Below are 25,843 nucleotides of genomic sequence, written 5' to 3'. Positions count from 1 at the left end.
TCAGCTGGTTTGCTGACATCCAGCTGAAGACCTCCTGAAGACCAAGCTTCAGGGTTGAAGGGGATGAAGACTCTGAGTTGGTAAGGGAAAAAATAATCTGTGAATCGTCCGCGTAGGTCATAAGTTCAAGACCTACCCGCTCTGCTAAATCAGCGAGGGGGCGGAGATAAAGGTTGAAAAATAATGGACTTAAAATTGAGCCCTGGGGCACGCCATGAGGTGACGGAAAAATATCCGACTGGGCGTGAGAGGACGAGATCTGAAACGTCCGGTTGCTCAGATAAGATCTAATCCAGTCCAATGCGGTTCCTCCGACACCATCCCCACTCAGCCTGGCAAGCAGTCTGTTGTGCGAGATGGTGTCGAAAGCCGCGCTCAAATCGAGCAGGACGAGAGCAACCGTTTGTCCGTCGTCCAAAAGTCCCCTGATCTTCTCCGTGACTCCCAGGAGGGCAGATTCGGTGGAATGGCCTGCCCTGAAGCCCGACTGGGAAAAATGGAGCAAGTTGTTGTTCTCCGTGTACGATGAAAGCACGCCATGGATATGCTTCTCCAGAATTTTTGAGAAAGCAGGCAGCAGAGATATTGGGCGATAGTTTGCAAGAACCTCTGGATCAGCAGATGGCTTCTTCAACAGAGGGCTGACCATAGCGTGCTTCCACGGTGCCGGGACAGTTGCCAGACGGATGGAAGCATTAAGTGTCTCGGCAATAGTTCCTAAAGCACCGTCATCCAGTTGGCATAGAATGTTAATAGGGAGGGGATCACGCGGAGAGCCTGATTTGATGGAGGTCGCCAAGGATTTTAAGGTGCCCACGGAAATATAAGGCCAGGAATCCAGCCGATTTCCTGATGGGCTTTCTGAAGGAAGAGCTTCCCTATCCTCCCTCACCGGGGAATTAATGTTTGCAAGAATAGTGTCGATCTTTCCCACAAAGTACGTAGCAAGATCTTGGCATTTTTGAGGGGTCAAGGGGCGCGCGACCGCCGCAGAGTTTGCTCCGGCTAAGTCTTTCACTGTGTTAAAAAGGGTCCGTGCTTTATTGGCAGCCATATTAATGGTCTCCGTTACGTAAAATGCCTTAGCTCTGGAACAGGCCGTGTGATAGAGGTTTCTGGCCTTACGGTATAGTTCCTTAGATTGAGGATCATAGTGCTTGCGCCACTTCCTCTCAAGTCCCTTACACTTAGTTTTTTCCAGCTTCAGTTCTTCCGTATACCAGGGAGCCGGGGGCCGATGGACATTCCCTCTACACCTGGTAACGGGTAGACAAATATCCACTGCACTCTCTAGCCAGGCGTGGGCTTCCAGCGCATTGATCTCCATATCCTCACCTAAAACTGGGGGGGATACCTGTAGAGCATTCTGCAGTTCGGTCAGATCTATCTTTTTCCAGTTTCTCATGGAAATTGGGGGCCGGGCAGAACCTAGCTTCTCAGGTTGTATAAGCGTAATACTAAAGAGCGTTAGGAAATGGTCCGACCAACAAATAGGGTCGGTTTTTAACCATTTCAGCTCCTGTATATTGGAGATAATGGGATCCAACAGGTGCCCAGCTTTATGCGTGGGGTCCTCATTTCTCAGGGACATATTCAAAGTATTAAAATCTTCCAAAAGGTTGGAAGCGATGCAGTTGGATTTATCCTCAAAGTGGAGGTTTAAGTCTCCCAATATAGTCAAATTTTGGGCATTTAGGAAGTAAGGGGAAATAAGATTAACCAAATTTGCAGCCCATACACTGCCGTTACCCGGGGGGCGGTAAATTAAAAAGCCGGAAAACATGAAATTAGGATTCAATGATATTTTAAAAAATGCGGCTTCGCATCCAGAGATATTAACCGTTTCAAAATCACAATTAAAATCCCTGTCAAAAATCACCGCAATACCCCCGCCGACCTGTCTTTCTCTGTCTACTCTAACAATAGCATAGTTAGAGGGCAGAGCGGCGGCTACATCGGGACCTGAGCCATCGTGCAACCAGGTCTCTGTTAAAAATATCGCACAAGGTTTTTCTTCCATTAGGAGGTGATGGATGTCAGCTTTGTGTTGGGGCAGTGATCTACAATTCACAGTATAAAAAGTGAAAGTGCGAGAGTTTACAACAGAGGTTAGAGTAGGTGGCCTAAGCTTGTATGGAACCTCTGAATAGGGTTGGATGTTGGTTAGTGCAAAAGCACAATGAGGGCACGCATGTGTACCTTTTAAGGAAGGCTTTAGAATGGAACAGTTATTAATAATGTTAGGGCGCAACGCCCGTATTTGGTCCACTGTAATCCTACCTGTCTCAACATTTCGTGCTCCGTGACCCGTCCTGGCACGGGACGGGCACAGACGGGCTGGTCTTGGGCTCGTCTTCGGCGCAGTCCGAGGCGCCTACCCTGCGCGCCATCGCTGCGCGCTGGGGCCGACGAGTAGCTAAATACCCTTCAGGAAGCGGAGGTCTAGAGCGCTAACCGCTCGAGGCTCCGTTAGGTGCCGCCCCTGTCCCGCCCTTCACAACCGCGATTGGCTGGGGTGCCGGTTGTTTCAAAACGGAGCGAGAACAGCCCTCAAAAGAAGATGCAAGTCCCTGGTGAGTGCAAGTAAGTGCTCAAATTGACAGGGTGAATAATAAAAGCAGAGTACAATCACTACAATAGTTTAAAATGTCATTAAAAAATCGAGTTACAACTCGAGAACACAGGGCAAAGTTCACCAATCTGTCTAGTGTGCCTCAGAGATTAAAACGCTTTCAAGTGTTGCAAGGCTCGGCGCCCAGCGGGGAGTAAGCTGCCACCAAAACTCTTACCGCTATATACCGATATATCTATCAATCTATCTATCTACCTACCAATCTACCTACCAATCTATCTATCTATCTATCTATCTATCTATCTATCTATCTATCTATCTATCTATCTATCTATCTATCTATCTATCTATCTATCTATCTATCTATCTATCTATCTATCTATCTATCTATCTATCTATCTATCTATCTATCTATCTATTTCTTACACTATGGCCTGTAACTGGGTAGTTATATATTTATTAGTTAAGACCATTCCTATTTCCTTGTTGACTGAAACCTCATGGAAGCCTTGAAGGAGAAACCCTGTGACATATATAGAGGACTTCTTGCCGCTGGGCATATGACCTACCCATTAAGCATAGGGAAGTCATGTTCAAGCAAGATGCTTGCCCCGATTTGTTGGAGTCTTCTTCCTCCAACAATAGTTCCAAGTTTTGGGAAGTTATTAACCACCCGTTCTTAGCATTCTCTGCTAGAAGCATTATTTCTCAGTTTATTACTCCAGATTCTTGACTTGCATATTTTGTGCTATTTCTGATGTGCCTGCCAATAATAGTTCTATTGACAGCCTGGCTAATACTTTGCCAATTAGTCGTCTAAATTCTCCATTATAATTTAGCTGGTAAGAGGTAAGAGATGTGCTAATTAAGATTCCCAAGAAAAAAAACCCTGGTCCATACGCTAGGCATGTTTAAGTCCAATGTTGTTCTATGGACTGCCCTTTTAACACTTTACATCAATTCTGTGACATCAAATTCCATCTTCGTGGTCCAACTCTCTTACTGTTTCAGTTTTAAAAAGGGCAAAAGAGATGATTCACATTGATATCGCTCTATCTCCTTAATCGACTCCACTAACAAAGTGACCGGGAGCATATTATTGAGTCCACTTTCTGAGTGGGTAGTAAACATCGTGTTTTGTCTGAGGTGCAATACAGTTTTCAGGCTGGCAATGGAATGGTGCATCAAGGTTTGAATCTTTTTATGATCATATTCAAGCACACTAAGGCGAAGGAGGGTTCTCTCCATTTGGGGTTTATGGACCTAACTTCAGCCTTTGATAGAATCAATAGGTCCAAACTCTGGAACATCAGTTTGGGCATAGACTTTGATAAAACCATTTTGTTTTTTTCGCATGACTTACATTCTGACCTCTCAGCTGTTATTCACTATGGTCCCTCTGGGAAATGCACCACTAAGTTTTCCCTGAAAAACAGCATCAAACAAGGTTGTATTTTTGCACCTTTTTATGTATGTTATATGTTTACAGTTTGGAAAAGGTTTTGTGTGATGAGGGGCAACATCTACTACTAGTAGGGAGTCTGCCTATTGCTGTGTTATGTTAAGCAGACGATGATGTCCTGATGTGTAGAACCACTTTAGGTCTGCAACGCCTCTTAGTGAGATTTGTCGACTACATGGGCATGCTTGATCTTAGTACTAACAATATTATGGTTAAGAACACCGAGAACAGAGCTCATTTTGTTCCTGCGAACAGACTCGACAAGATTAAGCTATTTCCCTAGTTGGGTATTCCTTATGATTCCTCTCTTAGCTGGATCCCTTTGGTTAACGCCAGATGTCTTGCATTTTCTAGAAGCGCTACAACAGCATTCGATTTCACTTCCAAGATAGAGCATAGATGTGTATCTGCTGTGTAAAAAAATGTGCAAGCTAAGTGTATATCAACCGGTAGCATCCTTTGGCGTCGAGCTCTGGGAATATTCCAATTTGTGGCACTCAGTAATTATTGAGAACAGGTGTCTCAAACGTTTGCTATCATTGCCCTGCTGTACCTTTAATGTGCACTTGAACTTCAGCTTAACCGAGTAATTACCAGTGAGTGTTTGTCCCTTGACGTCGCCTATACGAGTCCATCACCTAAATATGTTATGGGCTGTTTTGTCAAGTTAGGTCGACCTGAATTGTGTCTTCAATCTGAAACTATCGTAAAGGGCGACATTGCTTGGGTTAAGAATGCTTGTGTGACTTTTATGTCAAATGAAAGGGAAACTGGAGCTCTGTCCTTGCCCTCTGTAAGATCGTACACGTTGGTTCAAACTACTTTGTTCTCCGAACCTTATTTAAATTACAGTTTGTCAAACATTGCTTTTTGTTAACACGTTTTAGGTTCAATTTAATTCATCACGTGTTGCATATGCGGAAGGGCTAGACTGCAGAAGACATTGACACTCACAGATTTGTGATGGCTGCTCTGCTAAAGATACATAGCATCTTTTCTTTTTATTGCCATAGACGTAGACGTTTTTTTAAAGCCACTTTTTAATGAGATGAGTTTTAGGCAAACCCGTCCTGCCCTGCTACTCTTATGGATGTTGACTAATTTTCAAGCTTACCTTCATGTTGTCTGTTTTGTAAATTGTGCTGTGAAAATGAGAGACACTATGATCTTAGACTGATAATAATTTTTGAGATTTTTATTTTCCCTTTGGTTATTTGAATTGTTGCTTGTCTTTGATCATTACTGCAGCTCAACATGCACTTGATTGTCGTTTTTCTTATATTCCGAATTTAAGCTGTACAGTATTGCAGTTATTTTATAGTTTACGTGTGTTAAACCATGTAAAGAATGATTGATTGATTGTTAATTAGGACCACGTTTCCTTAGGATTTTCTTTTTATTTGCTAATATCTTGGGCGCCTGTTGAGGAATATTCACAAAACATTCCAAATAAAGTCTCATCCCCTCATCTCCTTCCTGGAGAGTTTCTGGGTGAACTGACTAGTGGAGGAAAAGAAAAAGGGGATGGGGTACAAAACATGATATTCACATTTTATTTTCCATAGGAAAATTCAACAGAGACTAAGAAAAAACACGGCTTAACGGAATTACAACAAATTTGGCAGAAAACTGATCTATACCCTGAAAGCATGCTTTTTGTGATTTGGTGTAAATCCATTCAATAGTTTTTGAGAAGTCAAGGTTCAAAATGTATAGTATCTGGGTGTGGCCAACTATTTAAATGACAGGCAGCAGCATGCTTTGCTAAACCTCCCGTGCCGTTTGATGAACCTTCACAAAATGTTCCCTAAAAAAAGTTTAATTACCTCAACTCTTTCCTGGAAAGTTTTTGGGTAATCAATAGAACGGGGCCAAGCAAAAGGAGGCCCCAAATGCAATTTCCATGGGGAATTTTAGACAGAGCTACATCCAAAATGGCTAAAATGAATTACAGCAAATGTAGCAGAAAGTTAAAACTTTACCCAGAAAATGTATTTTTTGATCTAAATCTGTTCAGTAATTTTTGAGATATTAAGTTTCAAAATGTATAGATATCTAGACAGTTGGCTGCAGAAGAGTCTTGTGAGATTTTGCAGGCACTCACCTTCAACGAATAGAGTGATCTAATTTGCCATAATGGCCTTTTTAGGTTTCGCCTGGCGAAAAGCTGTGCAAGCAGCGGTTCGCGCAGGCGAAAACTTTTGTTTACCAGTATGGATGTTCGTTCCGCCTCTGTTTCCCATTGGCTAGCTCCATAAATGAACGCTAGCCATTGGGAAACAGAGGCGTCCGTCATTCTGCGAGGCCACTCCTGGGCGTTTCTGAGAATTTTTCTCATCTGGCCCCTTTTAGGACGTCAGTGCGGCGGTGGACGGGGTTTATTTTTTGGTTCGTTGAGGTTTCTTTTCTTCATTCCGCGGCCGACCGCCGCCGGAGGAAGTCCAGGTCCGTGCTTTCTGTGTGCCCGTTCGTTCCCGCACCCCCCTCCCGCTGTCCGTCTTCCCATTCCTGCCCCCCCTCCCGCTGTTCGTGTCCCTGTTTCTGCCCCCTCCCACTGTCCGTGTGCCTGCCCGCCCCCTCCCGCTGTCCGTGTGCCTCCCGCCCCCCTCCCGCTGTCCGTGTGCCTGCCCGCCCCCCTCCCGCTGTCCGTGTGCCTGCCCGCCCCCCTCCCGCTGTCCGTGTGCCTGTAGTACAGAATGCGGTGAATTTGAGCCCTCTATGATAACACCCTGTGTGCCTGACTACAGCACATCAAAGTGTGTGCTATATTGCACATGTGTTCATACAACTTCTGACTTCACCCTGTCCCTCACTGCAAATCACAGAGCCGCTAATATCTACAACCCATGGCCCTGAACAACATCATCCAGTGCCTTGATGTACAGCACCAGGCGCTGCCATGAGGCACGCCACTCAGTGTTCCTCAGAGGCACATCATCAAGTGCTCCCCTGAGGTAGATTCAGTGGTTAATTTGTACCAGTGTGTGGCGGTGGGGCTCGCCAGCATGGGGACTAGGATTCCTTTCACAATCCTCCCCCTGACAAACACACACACCGCTGCTTTTCGACAGCCCGTTAGTTTTGTGTAAACAGTGCAAGACTGGCGCTGTTTACACAACACTAATTGTCTGTCTCTTATGGCGGCGTGAGACGCGAGATGAGGAGTGACGAGAAAGAGAACAAATGTGAGTGTGCCTGTGTGGGAGTCAGGGGTTTATATGCGGCGGGTAGTTAGCATCGGCTGTATTTTAAAACAGACTTTGAAACTGACCCTGTCTTTCAATTGCTTAACTCTACAGGCAGAGACAATATTTCTTTGTTGACAATGTTTGCGAGAATTACTTGGGTAATTGGAGTCAGTGATGCGTTCTCTGTTACATTTCGCCCTTTAACTTCATGGTGTGTGGCATATGTTGCCTTTCTCATAAACCGTGTCTTCTCCCATGCGTTTTGTTTCAGAGGTTATGTTTTTCATGCGAGCGCATACGGTGAGTGAGTTTCTTTAAGTGTGGGTTTGTACTCAGGAGTGGATTAGTGTTCATGACAGCAGCACTGCGCGCTCTGGGGGGAGGCTGGAGGCAGCGCGAAATTCTGACAGGGCCAGTCACTGTCTTAAATGTGCTCTTACTACGTGCTCATCCTATCCCTGGCCTCTGCAGCGCGGTAGCCAGGCATGCGCCAGTTGAAGTTCCAATTCTATGGGGAAATCTGTTGAGGAATTACCTAACTTTTAAAGTATGGAAAGGGCAAATGGAAACATTTTCTAGGCGGTACGGACCACTACTTTGTTGGAAACTGGTTCCCTTGCTTTGATTGTTCACAGCCTGGCTTGGTATTCTCAGTGCAGTCAGTGGCAGTAGTGAATGTGGGCAGTGCAACAAGGGGGGATGGGGAGATAAGAAAAAGTCTAGGTACATTACACTGTGCTTCCACGTGTCTCGTCTTCCAGTACCCTCCCGGTACACATCTCCCTATGCTCTCTCTCTCTCTGTGAGTAAATTGCCTTGTGCACCACGCATGTTTATCAACGAATTCCCCCGCTGCGCGTACTCCTGGGCTCCAATGTGTGCACATTTTCCTGTGCTCCGGTATTATAAACATCAACCTGGGCCTCCGGCTGGTGTGTGGTGTTTTGATATGTTTTATTATCTACTCTCCTATGGCTATGTACCATTGTGGGCCATGTGCATGAAGTTCTGCATGTTTCTTGGTCTGTGTACATGGGTGCATGCGTGTACGTCTGCTGTAGATGTATAGGCGATTCGCTTGTGTGCACATGAGCCCGCCCTTCATTGTGTTTTGTGCCTCTGTGGGCGTGAACACTGTCGCAAAAGCCGAACTACTGGCCTAGTTAGTTCTTGCTCTTTATTATTTTTCCGAGTTTCACATTTGAACCTCAAAATTGTGGTCCTGCTTCAAATCTTGATTCAAAAACAGCCCTAATTGCTTCTAGACTCCACAGCATTAGCAATGGTATGAATTCAGAGAGCCGTGGTAAATCACACACAGAAGCTTTGCTTTCTCCGCAGCGCTTTGCTTACTCCCGTGTCCAATTTGCCAAAAAGCTGCACCGCGCCCACTGTTAGCCTGTGCCGTCTTGTTGCGGTCGCACCCAGGGAGAGGGTAGTGTACCACCAGAGGATGGGGTGTGGCACTGCTGCACCTGGGGTGCAGTAAATACGAATTAAACACTGACTCACCGTCGATTTGGGACAGGCTTTTCCGCTCGCTGCGTCTTTGCTTGGCTGCAACGTGTGCTACCATGGCCAACCCCTTGTCCCCATTTTGCACCGGAAGTGGCACGTGCAGCACATTCTCAACCAATGAGATGATGAGGTTGGTGGATGGGCACATGTGAAACGCGTCCGCTGGCTCTTGCCGGAGTCCAGACTGTCCTTCTGAGACACCCCGAAAGGTTCAGGGCGTACAAGTTTATTTTTAAAATGATTAAGAACAGATCTAATTTTAGATAATGATTACTGCCTCATCGGTTCCAAGTTATGATCCTGTGCAAAGTCAGTGCGGCACTGGTGCTTTGTCGTGTTACTGCATATGAACACGCCTTGAAGCTGTCTCACAGGTGACACCTGGTATTTGTAAAAACTCTATTCAAAGGCTATACAAAGAGAACGTGATCTCCATGTAGCAATAGAGCATTGCACTGGGTGCAGTTGTGTTACGGCATACAGATGCACTGAGCTACTGTCACAGAGCTGGTGCCTGGGATATATAAAGTTGCGGTCTATGTTTATAAAGTGATTGCAGCAAATGCATAGGGCACACCCCTGTGTCTTATGAACTTAATACATTGCTCCTCGCAGCTCAGTTTATGTAACAGGGTCCAGTTTTTTAATTCTATCTGATTCATGCTGGCATCGTATAGAGTGCCTCTGGGGATGCTAATTGTTTCAAGGAAGAAAGCAAATGTCTTGGGGCTCTGGTGCAGATCCGCATATGTGGCCTTATTGCAATACACCAGGACGTTGTTGATAAACATAACAAATAAATAACAAAAAATTACAACCATAATCTTAAATTGCAGTCCAGCAGTGGCTACTAATGATGGCTGCCAATTAGATTTCTTCAACTTTAGTTCCAAACACCAAACTGCAGGATTTCTAATGGATAGCAGACTGCATGGAGGTGTCTACTTTTCCTGAAAAATTGCATCTCTAATATGCACATCTGCAATTTAGTGCCCACTTTGATGTTGGCTGATATCAATGACTTCAAAGCCCAGCACATAGGTGGACACAGCCACTCTTGAAGCATACAACAGGTTGAATCCCGGGTGAAGTTGTGCATGCATTGATCTGCTCACCCCATCCTATGGTTGTTGTACTGGTTTACTTGTGAAGCCCAGTGCTTATTCAAGTGGATCCACTTCACTGTAAGAAACTTGCCTGGCAGCAGTTACATCTTTGACAAGCTTAGTGTCTCCGAAGACATCTGTGACTTGCACAGCTGGGCAAGACATCCTCTTAAAAGCCTTGTACTTCCTTAATGGGCAACCCATGTCAGAAATGCACTACCACAAAAGGTTTGTAAAGTATGGTTTCAGAAAAGATAAGGTATGTCTTAATGAACAAGTAACTTTAGCCCCGCGCATGCAGGTCTTTATGATTTGAGATAGTACAAAGCCTCTAATTTAGCAAGATTTTTGGTACCAATGCTTGAAGCTCTCTTTCCCATTTCTGCATTCCTAATCACCCACTGAAGAGGTGCGGCAAAATTGTTTGTGGAAACCTGAGGTTCTTTACTCCTCCCTTCGGTATATAGGTGATGATGATGTTTTTACAGTCATTAACCAGTGACTGGGTGATTGTAACTTTAATTGCAACATGGAATATTTTATTTTTAGTATTTTACTTTTAGTTCCCTGCCCCCTCGCTGTGCTTGCTTCCCTGCCCCCTCGCTGTGCTTGCTCTGCTGAGTGTGTGTGTGGCTCTGGGTGGGTGGGTGTGGCTCTGGGTGGGTGTGTGTGTGGCTCTGGGTGGGTGTGTGTGTGGCTCTGGGTGTGTGTGGCTCTGGGTGTGTGTGGCTCTTGGTGTGTGTGGCTCTGGGTGTGTGTGTGTGTGTGTGGCTCTGGGTGTGTGTGTGTGTGTGTGTGGCTCTGGGTGTGTGTGTGTGTGTGTGTGTGTGTGTGTGTGTGTGTGTGTGGCTCTGGGTGTGTGTGGCTCTGGGTGTGTGTGTGTGGCTCTGGGTGTGTGTGGCTCTGTGTGTGTGTGTGTGGCTCTGGGTGTGTGTGTGTGGATCTGGGTGTGTGTGTGGCTCTGGGTGTGTGTGTGTGTGTGTGTGTGGCTCTGGGTGTGTGTGTGTGGCTGGCTCTGGGTGTGTGTGGCTGGCTCTGGGTGTGTGTGTGTGGTAGTAATTGCTGTCTGCTGAGCTCGTCCGTAGGGTACAATAGGTCTCACATTTGCGAGAGATTAAGCTAATGGCAATGTAGATGACAATGCCATTTATTTATCTGTTTTCAAAACCAACACATAAATACAAATGTTGGCATTTACAATGCCAATAGCTCTAACCTTTCCAAAGGCGAAACCATTGCATTGTAAATGCTTGTTTTTATCTGCCATCTTGCGGGAGCAAGAGGTTCCTGAGAGTCCTGTTCTGACTGACTGGCCACAACATAAACAGAAATATTTCAGCTTTCTTTACACGACTCAGGGACTCAGCCTCAGTGTCCTGAAGGATTGAGAAAATAATTATTTTAAAGTACCATGCATGGTGGGGGTTTGGCCGCCCTTGGGGGGTTGGTACAGGCATTGTTCCTAGAGGGCGTTTGGTACAGGGCCGGGCCAGGCCTTGCAGTCAACCCCGCAACAAGCACGGCCATGTGAAGTGCATGGGGAATGCACAAAAAAAAGACAAAGGTTAAACTGACGTTATAATTAGGTATGGTGATCATATCTTACTTTAGATTAAACAAACTTGCGTTAAAGTGGCTTTATAGATAGGTGAAAATAGTAGTTAAAATGTAACATTTTAATCTTAAAAACCACTGACATTCCCCAGCTATAGTTAACCGAAGAAGATATAACTCAAGTCCTCTCCATGCACTGCTTATAACCTCACATATTATATCACTCATAACATTTTCTATCACATCATTGATAACATCACTGATGACATCTGAAATGACTTCATTGATCAGAACATTGTGCAATAAAATCCAAATAACAAAAATGGGCATTTCCCCTTGTCCATTAAAACAAAAATGTAAGCTAGTTACCCACGGGAAAGCTTTTTAAAACAGTGCATCACACAAAAACTCATTACATGGTGCCCAAAGCATCCTAATGCACTTGCAGTAGGGTGGAGCAATAGCCCCACTATATGCCCAGACTTGGTAATTCTGGGTCTGGAAACGTGAAATTGTGTTTTACTGGATGCAAATCAGTCGACTCTGGGCAGAGGAGTCCTTCCTCCTCCTGTGCTAAAGGGGAGCATAGAACTCCTCTCTAACCCCTACATTGAATTGCTGTTTACAGTCCTTGACTCTTGTGTGATAGCCAAATACATTCTGCGTGTTGTTGTCTTGTTACATTCTGCGTGTTGTTGTCTTGTTTTGCCTCAATTGAATTAACTAGAGTAACACACCTGAAACCAATGATTTGTAAGTGAACATTTCAGGATTGGATACCGTGTCCATACTGACTAGAGTGAGGTGGGCACCCTAGCCGACTTCACTTTTTTACACTTTCAAAACCTGATTTGCAACAAAATATTGCAGGCAGAAAGGCAAAATAGAGCTTCTGGACTATATTACCGTGTAAACATAAAGGCACTCATTCACATTTTAACCAACTTGCTGTATACTATATGTGATACCAAATGTTATTTGGACAGTTTCACATATTAAATCCTGATGCCGCTAAACTAATAATAAAAACCCGAGACCGCCTATTGTAAAAATCAATAATTTAAGCAGTAGTCAACAATATTCTACTTTGATGCATGTGGCCAGCAGGAAACCAGCGTTGATCATTGTTTTCGCATAAGGTTTGGAATTTATAATGCGTAAGTTTTATGTCCCTAGCGTCATGTCGGGGAGGGTTTTTGTTCAAGGGGTATGTCATAGACACAGTGTTGATTATCTGAATCACAGATCATGTTTTACAAAGACATTCTGATTGGACAGAGAAAACTAGAGCGTGCTCCAGGGGTGAATGAGCGAGATGAAAATATTCACTGCACACACTAGCTTAATCAACCAGCAGTCTTTTACACTTGATTGGTGATTGATTTAATGGAAATCTCTGAAAGGTCATTGGCATACATTATTATCTACTTGAAGTTTGCTTTGATTTGTTACTTTGAGTTTCTACATAAAGTTGCAGCCTTTAAAATGGCCCCCCTTTGTTTCTCCCCATTACGTATCTTGTTCCGCCCCTACAATTGTGTCTGATATTCTCCACAGCAGTCTTTGTCATGATTACAAGCAGACTATGGCTCTTGTACTCTTTTTATTTTATCTATCAAGCCTGCCATCAGAGATGGCATTTTCTGTGTCTATTGCTGAAAAAAATTCAATAGTGTCCAACTATAACTGAAGCTGTTATCATGTTCTTTTCTCTGGTGATTACATCTCATCTCTATTTCCTCCACACTGGCTGTTGAAAACACTTCAGTTACACTCGAGGACATTGCTTTTCCGATGGAGCAAAATCTATCATTGACTGCATCGCGTCACTCCAAAGGACATTTATCAAGTCCCGAGGAAACTGAAAAAACCGCGTTCTAATGCAGCACTGCTGGGATTTTGCACTATTTCGTTTTGCCGTTCGTCACAGTGCGCTCAAAGGAGCTGATGCTGTAGTTGAAGGCCTCGTCTGAAAGCAGATTCGGTGATAGCACATCCAAGCCTATTTGTGAAAAGTACCGTAAATGTCAAGCATTGTTTGGAATTTTGTGATCCTGTGCATGTTTTATTCATACTAGCTAGGTGGATGCGAAATACTTGAAACATGGTTACTTTTGGTAGAAATGTGCCCTAAAATCAAGACATATTTTATTTTTTTAGTCATTGGAATTTATTGCCACACTTGGCACAGTGCAAGAATATAAAACTGTGGGGCATATTATCAAGGGGGTTTATCTCCGCTTTTTTGGCTTTAAAAGCCAAGAACGCGGAGATAAAATGATCTCCCTATTACCTAGCTGTCGCTAACACCAGTTAGCGACAGCTAGTAGGAGATAGCGACCATCTTGGGCCCCGCTTTGCATGTCAGTGATATTTATCACTAATGACATGCAAAGTGGGCGTGCCAAGATGTTAGCGACTGGAAACAGTTGCTAACATCGCTATCTCCTATTACCAACTTTTGGAGATATTCGCACTAAGCGGGAATATCTCCAAAAGCTAACACCTGCCCCTGAGCAGTTCTTAGCCATGTTATCCAATGGGAGGTGGATAACATGGCTAAGAGCATTAGCTCGGTAATGCATGAATATCGCTGACTTTTCAGCGATATTCATGCATTTCGGCTGTTTTTTATCGCTTAGGAGATATACCTTGATAATAGCAAGGTTCCTAAGCGATAAAAATCGCCGCAGCTCGGCGATAAAAATATCACCGCTAAATTAACATAGCGATAATTATCGCTAGTTGTTGGTAATATGCCCCTGAGTCACATCTCAAATGAGGAAGACCAGAAGTTTTAATAGTGCATCAAGAGAGATATGCAAGTGTCATAGAGGAGAAAGGTAGGTTACCACGTAATATCTGCTGTTTTTATTGGTGTGTTCTATTAAAAAAGGTCCTATTTTCACGGAATCGATTTATGGACTGGACTTTGATATGTTTATTTTTCTGCCTTTCACTGTGGTGGCTGCTCGAAAGAATTCATTCATTTCAAAGCAACACAATCGCTTTAATCTTTATTAATGTTTCATTAAACCAGTTTACTGTATGGAATCAATTGTGCCTGAGAAGAAATGTAAACATCAGGGGGCATATTCATAAATCTAAATTGCACATGTATATGTACTCAAGTGTGTATTTACTACTACACCTAAGGGTAACCATACACTTTTTGCTGTTCACTATTTTCCTGTGTAGAGTTACACTAAATTGTAGACTAACATGCCTCCACCCTCTCTGTTCAGGGGTGGAGAAATTCAAGACTGAGGGGCATATGTACAAGCCCCTATCGCCACGGGAACAACGTTTTTTGTGAAGTTCTTGTGGGGATAGCGGCCTTGCCTTATGTTCAAGGCAGCGTTAAGCCACTTAAGGTGGCTTAATGCTGCCTTGTACATAAGGCACCCTTTCATGCTATGTTTAGCGTGAAAGGGGCAATCAGTGGGTGTTGTGGTGGGCGTTCCACCGCAACACCCATTGTATTTGACGCTGCCCCCTATGTACAAGGATGGCGTACATAGGAGGCAGCACCAAAATGAAGACTAGGAAAATCCTGGTCTTAAGTTGGCGAAACGAGGAGAAATGCGTTACTTCTCCTCGTTTTTGCTTTTTCCTTGTGTGCTGCCTTGTTCAGCACACATGGAAAAAGCAAAATGCCATGGTTTCTTTATGTACAGGAAGTTGATCCTTCCTGTACATAAACAAGCCTTTTTTTTTAAAAAAAATGCCTTTTTGTAACTTTCTTGTGTGCTGCATGAAGCAGCACACATGAAAGTTACAAAATGGCATTTTAGGATTGTTTATGTGCAGGAAGGGACACCTTCCTACACATTACCAATCCTTCCCTGCGCACAGACACCCTTGCACTCTGGTGCAAGGGTGCCGGTGGAACAACTTAGCACCACCGCAGGGGGGAACACAAGCTGCACCACATTCTTGTAAATATGGTGCCTTGTGTTTCCGAAGTGGCGGAGAGTGTCCTTAAGCCCAAGAGGCTAACAACACGCTCAGCCACTTCATTGTACATATCCCGCTGAATTGCTAGTGTAAAGATACTACTAGTAACTTTTCTCATGTAGATGGAGCTCTCTGCCACCATGGCAGAGATACTCTGACGGGGCGTGGCTAAGCACGCAATGGCGGAGGTCGCACTAGGGTAGAGCTCTGTGCCAAGCTCCCCTTCCCTGAGCCGATTCTCCGCCACTCTTCACCGTAGCCGCCCGAAACTGCAGGCGGACCCCCCCGGAACACTTCTCGGCAATCTGGCCGACTTTCACCTTGGGGCTCCGATGAGGCTGACTCCGGCCTATCCTACGGCCCTCCTGCGGGACCTGCTGCCTCCCGGCCGGCGGGGCAATCAAGAGAGGACGCGGCTCGGGCCCAGTACACAGGCCCCGGCCGGCAAACCTCACCACGCTGACTGCGGCCCCCTGGCCGACTGCCGCCTAGCTGGACACAGCCTCCGGTGGCCCCGAAAACACCTCACCTCGTTGCTAGACGCCTGCGAGGGGCCCGGACTGGGAGAGGAGCGGACGCCCGGCCCTCGCTTCACGGCCGCCACACGCCGGATGCCCCGTGAGTGGCGCAAACTCGCTTGGTTTCCTGGCGATGCACCCGGGGCAGGCAAGACACGGAGGACACCACTGGTGAAGCGCTAGTGAGAGGGCGGACCCGGCTGATGGGGGCTCCTCGGGATGCTGAGCTGAGACCGGAGCCACCCGGTGAGTCCCTCTCGCGCCTACCAGCGTAGTGGGACTTGCGTTGCGGGCCCGCTGCTCGCGGAAGGGCTGCCGACCCCCCCCACTTAGTCGCCACACCACAATCGGCGGCGATTTTTTTTTTTTTTCCAGGGTCCTATGATTAATGCGAGCATTGCCAACCATTGTTTTTTAATGGCGTAGAGTCATGGAACAAATGGGGCTACGGTGTCACGAGCACTATCTTCCAATGAACAGCCCTAAGCAAGAACTTCCAGGCTTGTGTGAATGTGCTGTTGGGATTTGGCTTCTTCCCTCTCCAACTAAGATCTCCCTCCCAGCTAATGCTGAGACGGTACAGAAGCACAGCCGGTTTTTTTCTTAGCTCTGAGGCATATTCCTGGTTGGATAGATTGGAACTATGCACGCAAATGAGGATAAAAAAAAAAAAAAAACCAATCGGCGGCAGACTGGCCGGCCCCCAACAATGCGCTCCGCACCGGACTCGCCTGCGGGCCCCCCACGGGGATAGCGGCTGCCTGGGGGACAGGGAGACACGCGAGAGGCCGCGCCCTTGGCCTGGACCTGACGGCCGGATCTTCCCGCAGCACCTGGACCCTTTGGACCCACGCGCCGCGTACTGCCCCCCCCCCGGCCTCCCGCTGCACCTGGGGCGGCGTGGTGAAACCGCGTTGGGAGAGGGCGAGGACCCTCCCCCGGCCATAACGACGACGGCCCCGGCCAGAGGGGCGGCTGCTGGCCGACGGACCCCCCGCCTGACGGTGGCGTGATCCCGGAGGTGCTGCTGGAGCGGCCCAGGTGGAGGAGCTGCTGGCCGGGCGATCCTGCCCATGTCCGGAGGGGTGCGGACCCGCACCGGGACTGGTGGCGCCCCGCCGAAGGACGAAACAGACAAGCTGCTAAATAAAATGGCCACCGACCAACTGACTGCGAGGCTGGACAGCGTGCTAGCGGCCATGGAGCGCATGGAACAGTCGCTCCAACAGACCAGAACTTGCCTAGAGTCCAAAATAGACGGTGTCGCCGTGGACCTGACCCACCTAAGGGATGACCACAGGAAACTGTCCGATCGGACCAAGACTCTGGAGGGTACGGTGAAGGAGATTGAACCCAAGGTCGCCCAGACGGACAGGCAAGTGCAAGACCTCCTGAACAGAGTGGAGTTCCTGGAGGATCGGGCCGAAGACGCGGAAGGGAGGGCGAGACGCAACAACAGCAGGCTCGTGGGGGTCCCGGAAAAATGGGAAGGGAACGACCCTGCCCAGCATGTTGAAGACTGGCTTAAGACCCTGCTTCCCGAAGGCACGCTATCACCCTACTTTGTAGTGCAGCGAGCACACCGAGTGCCGACGAGGCCCCACACCACCGGCGCTAACCCGAGGCCATTGCTCTTCAGGATACTGTACTATAGGGACCGGGACACGGTGCTGCGGGAAACCAGACGCCTCAGCGAAATCCGAATAGACAATGCCGTGATAATGTTCTTTCCCGACTACACTGTCCAAGTGCAACGTCAAAAGCACAACTTCATGGAGGTAAAGCGGAGACTCCGCACCGCAGGCCTTAAATATTCCCTGCTCTTCCCAGCAAAACTGAGAGTGGTGGCAGGGGACAAGACCCACTTCTTCAACACCCCCGAGGAGGTCAGTGAATGGCTGGACGAGGGCACGGACACGGCACCCAGACAGGCACTGGGCGGTAAAGCGAGGCCTAGATCGCGCGGGCCATGGCGCCGCCGCAGAAACAAAACACAGCAGTCTCAACGCCCGGAGGAGGGGTCGCGACACTCTCCCCCGATGAACCAAATGCTCCAGGAACAACAAGATGCGCTCCGGAGGGTCTCCCAGTTGAGTACTTCGCCGTCCCAGGAAGCGGCCCTGCATGACGGCCAACAGACAGTCCCTAGCGATGACGATGAAGCCGTGTATGGGATTCCGAACTCTCAGATTTCAGTGGACCTGCAAAACGTCACACCGCAAACTGCTGACCTATTTCATTGACTCTGTAAGAGTCATCTGTGAGGTAGCTGCCATGGCGGGGGGGATGGCGGCAGGAACTGACTGGACGCTGAGGCGCGGCTGATGCCCGATGCTGCTGGGGGCGTCTTCTCCCCCCCCCGCCTGCCGATTGGACAGTGGACAGCTGGAACAGTGAGTACTGCCCCAATGGCACTGATGGACACAGGGTGTGGTGGCGGTGGGGTTGTCTTTTGGCCCGTTCTCATCCTATACCACCTCTGACCGCAGGCCACGGTCCATGGGGAGCCATTCCTGCCAGGGACCCGGGAAACGCACCACATCTCATTATACCCTTCCTCTGCTGGGGCCGGCTTGGGCGGGGCCCCCCGTGGGCCGACTGGCGCCACGTTCCGGAACGCTGATGGTGGCTGCCAGTTGCCTATCTCATATGGCTTAGGGAAGGATCTTGATCCCCTTCCTTGACTGAACATCTGAACTGCCGAGACTGTGCTTAGCACACGTTACCCCCTAGACTAGAAAGGTTGTCCCTCTCGATCGAGAGTATGGACGGTGGCCCGTTTCGCCACTGCCCTTTTGGTATTTTAGTGGGGTTCACCCACAACTGGTTATTGTTGTTCTTTGTTTTTCCCCTCCCTAATGTCTTCCTGAACATTGCTGAGTGTACTGAGGGGGGTGGATGTGAGAGAGTTGGAAAAAGGGATGAGGTGGACCTTGGTGGGGCTGCTGCTCGTAGATATGGTGGGGGGGAGTTCACACTGCTAGAATGTCTGCGATAACGATCTGCACCTGGAACATCAGAGGCATGCACACACCAGCGCGCCGTGCCGTTGAAAAGGCAGCAGGTGCACATTGCAGGAAACACACTTGTGCGGGGCGGAGGTGGCTGCGCTGCGTCGTAGATGGAGGGGACAACTGTATGCCACAGAGTACTCCTCATTTGCCCGTGGGGCACTACTGTGGGTGAGACCGGGCACTCCCTTCACAATGTCAGATGTCCTCACAGACCCGGAGGGGAGGTATGTATTGGTGAGGGGCCACATGGATGGGCAACCAGTAGTTCTGGCGTCCATTTACTCTCCGAACACGGACCAGGGGGGCTTTCTGGCGCGCATATCGGAGAAGCTGGCGCCCTGGCACGGTGTCCCCTGGATACTGGGGGGCGATTACAATACGGTGCTGGATCCCATGTTGGACCGCTCGGCCCCACCCAGGCCGGACGCAACGTCTCTAGGAGCCACGAGCGCACACAACCCCAACACCAAGATATACTCTTATTACTCAGGGGCGCACGCGCTACACGTCCGCCTCGACAGGTACATGGTGTCATCAGAAATGCTGCCGCACATCACTGATTCTCAATACCTTGGCCGGACACACTCGGGTCATAATCCACACATGCTACACATGGCCTGGGAACGCCCACATCCGCCCATCCCCACATGGCGTTTACAACCTGCCCTACTGCTAGATGCCCCCTTTCGAGACTCCCTGCAGGCCTGCGTAACACAATACTTCACAAACAATTCGGGCACAGCGTCCTCCCCAAGGGTAGAATGGGACGCCTTCAAGGTGGTGATACGGGGACACTGTCTGGGCACACAGGGGAGTATGCAGAAAACACTAGAAGCAGAACTACGCAGGGTGGAGGCGGACCTGCTCCGCCGGGAGCAGGAAGCGGTGGCTGGGACGGGTGACCACTTGAACGAGGCCCGAGTAGACCATGCGGCATTACTGGAACGACTGAGACACATCAATTATGCTGCCCACTCGGCGCGCGTACACCAACACAGGGACAAGCCCGGGAGATTGCTGGCCTGGCTAGTCAGGCAGGAGAACCGCACGGAGCCGGTGTCCGCCATCCGAACAGTTGAGGGAGAGATAGTGTACACACAGAGTAAGATACACCAAGCCTTTGTGGGGCACTACCAGGCCCTGTATAAGTCCCAGCTGAGGGTCTCCTCGTCGTCCATTTCAGATTACCTTACAGATGTACAACTGCCTTTCCTTACGAACGCGCAGCAGGGGGACCTAGGAACACCATTCACCCAGGAGGAAATGCGCGATGCCATTTTCGCCCTATCCAATGGCAAATCCCCTGGCCCGGATGGCTTACCTGCCGAATTTTTTAAAGCATGTTCGGACACACTGATCTGGGAGTTGCTCAAGGTTTATAACGCCCCGATCGAGGACTCGGCGCTCCCGGACACGCTTAATGAGGCCAGTCTGGTCTCGCTTTTGAAGCCAGGCAGGGATGAAACATGCATGGGGTCCTACAGGCCATTGGCCATGTTGAACACTGACTATAAAATCTTCACCTCCTTGTTGGCCCAATGCTTGGCCTTAGAGGTCCCAAACCTAGTGCATGATGACCAGAATGGTTTCATGCCAGCAACGAGCACTTCCCGTAACATACGCCGCCTCTTCCGAGTTCAGGAAGCCGCCACTTTGCACTGGCCGAGATCGGGGTGTCTAGTTTTAGACCTTGAGAAGGCTTTTGACTCCGTGGAGTGGCCCTATCTGGGGGCGGTGCTGGACAGATTCGGCGTGGGCGATGCTTTCGCGGACATGGTCGGACTACTTTACCAGAGGCCCAGTGTCCGCGTGAGGACGGGCAGGTTGCTCTCGGAGGCGGTGCGGGTACGCAGAGGCACCCAACAGGGCTGCCCCCTGTCACCCCTTCTCTTCTCTCTGGCCATTGAGCCCCTGGTGGCACTGTTGCGGGACAGGGGAGCAGAATGGGGGATCCCGCTGGCTGACAGGGTGCACACAGTTTCGCTTTACTCGGACGACCTGCTGCTGTATGTGCGGGACCTCACCGCGGTACCGGGCGCGCTGTCAGACATTTTCCAGACCTTTGAAGAAGTATCGGGTCTCAAGGTCAACTGGACTAAGTCCGGAGTGTATTCGTTCAGTCCGGACCTGCGGGAATGTGATGTGCACCTCGGAGGCACTTGACTCACATGGTATCCCACCACGTTCAAGTACCTCGGAATGTATATATACAGGGACACGCAAAGCATATTGGAGGGCAACCTGGTGCGCGCTATTTCCTCGTTGCGGGCCCAGATGGCCTTCTGGAAGACTCTGCCACTGAATGTGCCCAGCAGGATCGCACTATCCAAAATGATAGCCCTGCCCAGGCTACTATACCACTTTGCAAACATCCCACTGTATGTCCCCACAAAGATATTCCGTGACCTGGAATCAATGCTCCGCAGCCTGATCTGGAACGCTGGGCGCCCCCGCGTGGCACTGGCGAAGCTGTACTCCCCGACTGCCGAGGGAGGGCTGGCAGTCCCTAACATAGAGCTGTACTACCTGGCCGCACAGCTACAATGGGTGACACACTGGCTTAGCGGCTCGCACCTTGACGACACGGCTACCGCTGACTATCAATGGACCCACTCGCAGGTTTGCGCCTTGTTTCACCCCCTGACCAAGGGACCCCGCCCTCTACCCCTGCACGTGGCTGTGGCCCGTAAATGCTTCATCCGTAGCCTAAAACTGACTCAGGAAGTCAGGCCATATGCCCCTGCACTCCCCCTGATGGGCACCCCCCGGAGGGGTGGAACGGTGACACCACGTATTCTGGAGAGCTGGACTGCGGCTGGGGTGGAGACCATGGGCGACCTCTATGCGGATGGGGCCATGCTCCCATTTGCGGAACTGTCGGAGGGCACGGGTCTGCCGGCGGGGCAATTCCTGCTCCACGCGTCCATACTGCGGGCATATACGGAGTCCTGGGGGGATATCCAGTATGAGCCACCGATTCACCACCTAATGCAGTACCTGCATGTTATGGGCAACGGCTCCCACATCATTCGCTGGCTGGCGCAGGCCCTCCTCATGCACACACAAAGACCCACACAACCGATTAGGGACAAATGAGCGGCCCACCGCGGGAGGGATTGGACGGATAAGGAATGGAACCTGGTTCTGGCCAGCCCCGTGAATATCCCACGTAACTCCCGCTTCCGGACCATTCAGTTGTACATACTGCACCAGGCATATTTATCGCCAGATAGAATCAACAGATACTTCATTACCAACACTGCCGCCTGTCCCAGATGTGACCTGCTAGGCGCAGACATCTTACACATGCTCTGGCACTGTCCCTCTCTAGCCACATACTGGGGGGAGGTGACATCTCTCCTGACACATAGCACAGGCCCGGGGTTACCACACACGTGGGAGGCTTGTATTCTTGGGCTATACAAAAGAACCAAACTCAATAAGACACAAGCTCGGTTCTGGGATCTAGGCCTCATCACAGCCAAACGACTGCTCACTAAACACTGGAAACGAAGGGAACCGCCACTCCCCAAACACTGGTATGCATCCTTCACCAACTGGGCTACAGCAGAAAGCACGGCACTACACCGGGAGGAGATAGCGGGCTTAAGGCAGTTCCCGATAGCACAACTCTGGGACGACATCCTGAGGTCCCTCCAGGGGGAGGGCACGGCCAGAGGGCTCATATAGAGACCGCTGCGAATGGGATAGCACTGCTGGGGTAGTAGTGACGACGACAGGGATACAGGCTGTATCCCCCCCCACGACACCCGCCCGCCGGGAGCGCTGGAGATGTGGCGCCTGCGGCCAGTAGGCAGCCCGCCTCCCCCCGGACGCCCTGGGCAGCGGCTGCGCCACACGTCCGACATGCTGGCTATGGGCACGGACGGCCACCCACACGAAGACTCACTAATCCACAACGGATTGAAACATACTCCCGGCCCCTCTCCGTGGCATCGCTCCACCAAGTACACTCTCCCCTCCCACTCCCCATCCCACACATATCCCCATGTTCATTGTTTCGGACTCTTGTTTCCCAAACATAGCCATGACCTCCTTACACGCCACACCTGGAAGATGTACCTGGACACATGTCCGGCCACGAGACCGGACGCGGGTGGCGTCCTCCGAGAACACAGCGTGGCTATACCGTTCATCCGTTAGGCGCTTCACACACTCTGTCGACAGCCCGAGGGGCCCCACTGCTCTCAATGGCTGTCGCACACTATGACAAAGCAGACTGTGTACATGCACTGCTAACCCCTACTCCATTGCCGCGCCCCCAAGGACTGACGCTCCGTTCTGTGGGTTTCAGTGTCATGGATGCCGGAAAAATACGCGATGGCGCAGCTAAAAATTGGGACATACTGATGAGAACTGATCTGTTTTGTTTGCAGAGTTAAACTGTTAACTTATAAGAAAAAATGAAAAAATAAGACGTCACTTGCAGACATAACTGTATAATGAGCGCATGTGATACGTAAAATGAAATTAAAGTCTCATTCACTGAGGATACAATAGATGGTACGGTGCACCTTTCTCTGCACTTCCCTACCCTCATGTTACACCGAAATGTTGCAGCCGGCCCACAGGGTTGTAGGCTTCGCTATATGTACTGCTCTATTGAATAATAATAAACATCTTTAAAAAAAAAAAAAAAAAAAAAAAATGGCAGAGATACTCTGACGGAAAAATAGGCCAAACTAATAAAGTACATCAATCACATTTTTTTTAATATAAACTGTTTTAAAATAATGATTTTTAACCCACTACTACTCAAATAAAATGCTACACTACATTAACTCTTCAAATTAGATGTGTATTACATAACTGAATATATGAAACATATATATTCATTTTATTAATATGATTTTTTTTTTTTTTATTGTTTTTATTGTTGCAGCAAGACAGACATAATAGCATGATCAGCCATTCGGCAGTGTAGCGTCAACATTCAGCCATATCCAACCGCTAGTGCAACAGGTTCAAATTTATATGCAACTTTCAACTTTTAGGGTCGTAGATTGGAATTTCAGCACTATGCAATATAGATATTGTTATGTTTAATCACAGTAGTATAGCGAGTAAAGTCCCGGATGCCACAGTTCGCATAGCACTTGTTCATGCCGGGAGAGTACGGGAATTCTGGAGCCTACCCTGTCTCCTCTAACACCCCTCCTCTATGTCCTCTTCCTCCCCCGAACTGTCTAAATCCTCTTCTTCGGGCAGTGGCTCACACAGATCCCCTCTATATATGTTCCAAGGTGACCATATTTTATTCCATTTACGTGGGTTGGCTCTCTGCTGATACACCCCCCTCTCTGTCAACATGAGCAAATCCATGTTTCTGCACCACTGCGCTAAGGTTGGTGTTTCCGATGCCCCCCATTTTTGCGCTATATCTCGCTTTGCCAACATCATTCCAATAACCACCCATTGCCGTCCATGCGACGTCAGGTTGGTCGGGCCCCACACATTCAATAAACACACTCTAGGGTCAGGTGTGATGGGGATTCGTAGAGTCTGGGCCACAGTGCGTGTTACACGCGGGCCAGTAGTCCACCATGCCGGGACAGGACCACAGGGTATGAAACAGTGTACCTTCTTCTCCGCAGTTCCTCAAGCAATAAGGGTGATCTGCCCTCTGTACTTTATGTAGGGTAGTGCGTGTGTAGTATACTCGGTGTAATATTTTAAACTGTACTAGCCGAAATCTCGCTGAGATACCAGCCTCTCTAGGTGACGCCATTGCTGCATTCCAGTTTGTCTCATCCATCTCTCCCAGCTCATCTTCCCATTTCTCTTTCAGTTTCTGCAATGGGTCGGGTAGATTGTTTATCAGTTTGCGGTAGGTGAGGGAAGTGGCGCTGGTTTCCATATAGTCTGTGAGTAGGCGGTCCTCAAGCGGAGCCGATTCCGGGACCCTAGTGCCCGGTGCAATTGCCTTCCTTAATGCATGCCTAATCTGTATGTAACGGTATGTTTCATTTATGCCCAGATCATACTGCTCCCTCAGGGTCTCAAATGGAATCACCCCATCCTTCATCCACATATCACCTACAGTGGATATCCCGATATTATCCCATTGGGTAAACCCCTTACTATGTCTTAGGTTACCCAGGGCCTTGGAGTCCCACAAGGGTGTAAGCTGTATAATCACACCCTCCCACTTCAGCCGTACCTGTGCCTTATACCATAGCGACGCTGTGTGTCTAGTCGGGCCAATAGTGTTGTCGTCAGTCCCTTGTTGTAGAGCTTGGGCCAGAAGGGTGTTAGTACCCAGCTGCCTCCTGTCCGCTAAAAACGTAATATGAATTTTTTAACAAAATTAAAAGTTCCATTGCAGTAGAATTTTTAATTTTATTATTTAATTTAATCTTTAGTAAATGTAAATAAAAATGTTTTTATTAACTTTAATTAATGTATATTTGTAATAAAAGTTTAAACATATAATTGAACTATTTTTAATAAGGATTACATTTTATGCTGATAAAATATTTGATTATTAATTGTGTATAACTGTTTAACACAAAAGATGTATATCTATATTTATTTTAAAAGTGAAAATAGTTTAAATATTTTACAATTATTTGCTTGAGAATGTGATTTTAATTCCGTGCCTCTATTATTTTCGATGGAAGTGCGTTGCAGTACCTGTTAGAGGTCATATATGGTGGTAGACTTTCTTCAAGCTAGGTTGCAGTACGTTGTTTTGTTACCTTTAGGGATGCAGCACCTTTAGATTTGTAGCATGTAAATAGCAATAGCCTTACTCTATTTTAGGAGTGTGTTTGTATGTACCAGGAGCGGCCTGTGCAGGTAAGAGTGGTGCGATGGGGGGAGTCGATAGACGACGACGAGGGAAAATACAATTTAAAAAAAAGAAAAACACTTACCTTGCACTGGCCACATCGCCGAGTCGGCGAAGCGGCGAGTGCAGTCTGAGTGTTTTTC

Source organism: Lissotriton helveticus, chromosome 8 (genome assembly GCF_964261635.1).
Source record: "Lissotriton helveticus chromosome 8, aLisHel1.1, whole genome shotgun sequence".
Lineage (NCBI taxonomy): Eukaryota > Metazoa > Chordata > Amphibia > Caudata > Salamandridae > Lissotriton > Lissotriton helveticus.
This window is presented reverse-complemented; position numbering follows the sequence as displayed.